Source organism: Arachis stenosperma, chromosome 1 (genome assembly GCF_014773155.1).
Source record: "Arachis stenosperma cultivar V10309 chromosome 1, arast.V10309.gnm1.PFL2, whole genome shotgun sequence".
NCBI classification, from domain to species: domain Eukaryota; kingdom Viridiplantae; phylum Streptophyta; class Magnoliopsida; order Fabales; family Fabaceae; genus Arachis; species Arachis stenosperma.
The window spans coordinates 84,525,797-84,531,327 of record NC_080377.1 but is presented as its reverse complement, the minus strand read 5'-3'; the positions used below and the strand labels follow the sequence as shown (position 1 = coordinate 84,531,327).

Below are 5,531 nucleotides of genomic sequence, written 5' to 3'. Positions count from 1 at the left end.
GCAACTTTCTCTTCAGTGACATCTTCATCCTCTTCAGAGGAAGAATACTCATCAGAGCTCATGAATGGCAGAAGTAAATCCAATGGAATCTCTATGGTCTCATTATGAGCCTTAGATTCCCATGGTTCCTCATTAGGGAACTCATTGGAGGTCAGTGGACATCCATTGAGGTCTTCCTCAGTGGCGATCACTGCCTCTTCCTCCTCTCCAAGTTCGGCCATGTATGGCCTTGCATTCTCCTTTTGGATTCTCTTCTGTATTGCTTGGAAGAGTACTAGGAGGGAGTTCAGTAACTTTCTTACTCAGCTGACCCACTTTTGCCTCCAAATTCTTAATGGAGGACCTTGTTTCAATCATGAAACTTTGAGTGGTTTTGATTAGATCAGAGACCATGGTTGCTAAGTCAGAGTGGCTTTGCTTAGAATTCTCTGTCTGATGCTGAGAAGATGATGGAAAAGGCTTGCCATTGCTAAACCTGTTTCTTTCACCATTATTGTTGTTGAAACCTTGTTGAGGTCTCTGTTGATCCTTCTATGAGAGATTTGGATGATTTCTCCATGAAGGATTATAGGTGTTTCCATAGGGTTCTCCCATGTAATTCACCTCTTCCATTGAAGGGTTCTCAGGATCATAAGCTTCTTCTTCAGATGAAGCATCCTTAGTACTGCCTGATGCAGCTTGCATTCCAGACAGAATTTGAGAAATCATATTGACTTGCTGAGTCAATATTTTGTTCTGAGCCAGTATGGCATTCAGAGTATCAATCTTAAGAACTCCTTTCTTCTGATTCGTCCCATTGTTCACAGGATTCCTTTCAGAAGTGTACATGAATTGGTTATTTACAACCATTTCAATGAGCTCTTGAGCTTCTGCAGGCGTCTTCTTCAGATGAAGAGATCCTCCAGTAGAGCTGTCCAATCACATCTTGGACAGTTCAGACAGACCATCATAGAAGATACCTATGATGCTCCATTCAGAAAGCATGTCAGAAGGACACTTTCTGGTCAATTATTTGTATCTTTCCCAAGCTTCATAGAGGGATTCACCTTCCTTCTGTCTGAAGGTTTGGACTTCCACTCTAAGCTTACCCAATTTTTGAGGTGGAAAAAACTTTGCCAAGAAGGCATTGACTAGCTTTTTCCAAGAGTTCAGGCTTTCTTTAGGTTGTGAGTCCAACCATATCCTAGCTCTGTCTCTTACAGCAAAAGGGAATAGCATAAGTCTGTAGACCTCAGGGTCAACCCCATTAGTCTTGACAGTGTCATAGATTTGCATGAACTCAGCTAAAAACTGATGAGGATCTTCCAATGGAAGTCCATGGAACTTGCAATTCTGTTGCATTAGAGAAACTAATTGAGGCTTAAGCTCAAAGTTGTTTGCTCCAATGGCAGGGATAGTGATGCTTCTCCCATAGAAGTCGGGAGTAGGTGCAGTAAAGTCACCCAGCACCTTCCTTGCATTATTGACATTATTGTTGTTTTCGGCTGCCATGGGTTCTTCTTCTTTGAAGATTTCTGTTAGGTCCTCTACAGAGAGTTGTGCTTTTGCTTCTCTTAGCTTTAGCTTCAAGGTCCTTTCAGGTTCAGGGTCAGCCTCAACAAGAATGCTCTTGTCTTTGTTCCTGCTCATATGAAAGAGAAGAGAACAAGAAAATAGGGAATCCTCTATGTCACAGTATAGAGATTCCTTGAGGTGTCAGAGGAAAAGAAAAATAGCAGGAAGAGGTAGAAGAATTCGAACTTATCAAGAAAGATAGAGTTCGAACTGTGCATTGAGGAGGAGTGTTAGTCCATAAATAGAAGGATGTTAGAAGAGGTGAAGAATTTTCGAAAATAAATTAAAAAGATTTTAAAAATATTTTGAAAAATACTAATTGATTTTCGAAAACTAAGAGTGGAAAAGAAATCAAGTGATTTTTGAAAAGATTTTGGAATTAGAAATTAAAAAGATATGATTGAAAACTATTTTGAAAAAGTTGTGATTAAAAAGATATGATTGAAAAGTTATGGTTTTAAAAAGATATGATTGAAAAGATATGATTGAAAAACAATTTAAAAAGATTTGATTTTAAAAATTAATGACTTGGCTAACAAGAAAAGATATGATTCAAACATTAAACCTTTCTCAACAGAAAAGGCAACATACTTGAAATGTTGAATCAAATCATTAATTATTAGCAAGTATTTTTGAAAAATGGAAAGAAATTGATTTTGAAAATATGTGATTGAAAAGATATGATTTGGAAAAAGATTTGGTTTTGAAAAAAATATGAAAACTTGAAAAAAATTTGAATTAAAAACAAAATCTTCCCTCTTGTGCCATCCTGGCGTTAAACACCCAAAATGGTATCCATTCTGGCGTTTAACGCCCAAATTGCTACCCTTTTGGGCGTTAAACGCCCAGCCAGGCACCCTGGCTAGCGTTTAAACGCCAATTTTCCTTCCTCACTGGGCGTTTTGAATGCCCAGCTTTTTCTGTGTAATTCCTCTGCTGAATGTTCTGAATCTTCAATTCTCTATATTATTGACTTGAAAAGACACAAAAAAATTTTTTTTTTGGATTTTTAATAATGAGGAATAATCAAAATGAAACTAGGTTCAAATAAACAATGCATACAAGACACCAAACTTAGAAGTTTGTATACTAATGACACTAACAAATTGAGAATGCATGTGAGAAACAACAAAACACTCAAGACAAGAGAATTTAAAGATCAGAGCAAGGAAATCATCAAGAACAACTTGAAGATCAATGAAGACACATGAATGAATTCAAAAAAATGCAAGAAGAATAGAAACATGCAATTGACACCAAACTTAAAATGAGACACTAGACTCAACGAGAAACATAAAATATTTTTGGTTTTTATGATTTTGTAAATTTTTTTTTGGATTTTTTCGAAAATTGAAAGAAAATAAGGATATCAAAATTCTTAATGAGAATTCCAGGAATCATGCAATGTTAGTCTAAAGCTTCAGTCTAAAGAAATTAGACATGGCTAGCCAAGCTTTTCAGCAGGACATTACATTCAAGAGCTAAATTGATGAGAATCAATCATCTTTGGTGATGATAAGAACATCACCTTGAAACACTAGAATTCATTCTTAAGAACTCTGAAGAAAAATACCTAATCTAAGCAACAAGATGAACCGCCAATTGTCCAAACTCAAACAATCCCCGGCAACGGCGCCAAAAACTTGGTGTTGTTGCTGGATCAAAACTTGGCACTGTTATTGCAGGGAACAAATGCGAAATTGTAGTTAGGACATTTAATTCCCCGGCAACGGTGCCAAAAACTTGGTACGCTCAATTGCAATCTCAACTCTTTATCACAACTTCGCACAACTAACCAGCAAGTGCACTGGGTCGTCCAAGTAATAAACCTTACGCGAGTAAGGGCCGATCCCACGGAGATTGTTGGTATGAAGCAAGCTATGGTCATCTTGTAAATCTCAGTCAGGCAGATTCAAATGGTTATGGATGATATATGAATAAAGCATAAAATAAAGATAGAGATACTTATGTAATTCATCGGTGAGAATTTTAGATAAGCGTATGGAGATGCTTTGTCCCTTCCGTCTCTCTGCTTTCCTACTGTCTTCATCCAATCCTTCTTACTCCTTTCCATGGCAAGCTGAATGCTGGGCATCACCGTTGTCAATGGCTACAGTCCCGTCCTCTCAGTGAAAATGTTCAACACGCTCTGTCACAGCACGGCTAATCATCTGTCGGTTCTCAATCAGGTTGGAATAGAATCCAGTGATTCTTTTGCGTCTGTCACTAACGCCCAGCCTTTAGGAGTTTGAAGCTCGTCATAGTCATTCAATCCTTGAATCCTACTCAGAATACCACAGACAAGGTTTAGATCTTCCGGATTCTCTTGAATGCCGCCATCAATTCTAGCTTATACCACGAAGATTCCGATTAAGGGATCCAAGAGATATCCACTCAATCTAAGGTAGAACGGAGGTGGTTGTCAGGCACACGTTCGTAGGTGAGAATGATGATGAGTGTCACGGATCATCACATTCATCAAGTTGGGGAACAAGTGATATCTTAGAACAAGAATAAGCTGAATTGAATAGAAGAACAATAGTAATTGCATTAATACTCGATGTACAGCAGAGCTCCACACCTTAATCTATGGTGTGTAGAAACTCCACCGTTGAAAATACATAAGAACAAGGTCTAGGCATGGCCATGAGGCCAGCCCCATGATCTAAGATAGCATAAGACTACTCAAAGATAGCTACCAAGATGAGAATACAATAGTAAAAGGTCCTATTTGTAGAGAACTAGTAGCTTAGGGTTTACAAAGATGAGTAAATGACATAAAAATCCACTTCCGGGCCCACTTGGTGTGTGCTTGGGCTGAGCATTGAAGCTTCTATGTGTAGAGACTTTTTTTGGAGTTAAACGCCAGCTTTTGTGCCAGTTTGGGCGTTTAACTCCCATTCTTGTGCCAGTTCCGGCGTTAAACGCCAGAATTCTTGAGCTGACTTGGAACGCCTGTTTGGGCCATCAAATCTCGGGCAAAGTACAAACTATTATACATTGCTGGAAAGCCCAGGAAGTCTACTTTCCAACGCAATTGAGAGCGCGCCAATTGGGCTTTTGTAGCTCTATAAAATCCACTTTAAGTGCAGGGAGGTCAGAATCCAATAGCATCTGCAGTCCTTTTCAGCCTCTGAATCAGATTTTTGCTCAGGTCCCTCAATTTCAGCCAGAAAATACCTGAAATCACAAAAAAATACACAAACTCATAGTAAAGTCCAGAAAAGTGAATTTTAACTAAACTAATAAAAATATCATAAAAACTAACTAAAACATACTAAAAACATACTAAAACAATGCCAAAAAGCGTATAAATTATCCGCTCATCAGCCCTCAAAGGACAGCTAAAAAATTTTAGACTATGGATTCTAGTGGCCCACTCTTTTTAAAGATGCTACTGCCTTCTGTAAATCTTGTTCTCCATGCTAAAGATTTGGTAATATATCCAAGAGGGATGAGATGCCCCAACAGCTTATGCTGTTCTATGAAATTTTTGACGTTTGGGACATTGACTTCATGGGTACGTTCCCAAACTCTAGCGGTTTCTTCTATATACTGTTAGCTGTAGATTATGTTTCTAAATGGGTGGAAGCAATTTCTACCCATACTGATGATGCTAACATTGTTGTCGCCTTTGTTAGAAATCATATTATTTGTCACTTTGGATCACCACGAGCAATCGTGAGTGATCAAGGCACTCACTTTTGTAACAGGAGATTAATAGGACTACTTAAGAAACATGGCATTGTCCACAAGGTAGCAACAGCTTACCATCCTCAGACCAATGGGCAACCAGAGGTGTCTAACAGAGAGATTAAGCGGATTTTGGGGAAGATAGTCAAGCCTCATCGGAAAGACTGGAGCACACAGCTTGTTGATGCGCTTTGGGCTTATCGGACGCCATACAAGACACCCATAGGAATGAGCCCTTTCCGCTTAGTGTACGGAAAGGCTTGTCACTTCCCAGTGGAGGTGGA

General features: G+C 38.7%; 1 non-coding gene across 1 annotated transcript; it reads left to right on the top strand.

Moving 5' to 3' along the window:
* Positions 1-978: 978 nt before the first annotated feature.
* LOC130948027 (small nucleolar RNA R71) lies at positions 979-1,086 on the top strand. The gene has a single exon (XR_009072904.1). It is a non-coding gene; the product is annotated as a small nucleolar RNA R71 (small nucleolar RNA).
* Positions 1,087-5,531: the final 4,445 nt, after the last annotated feature.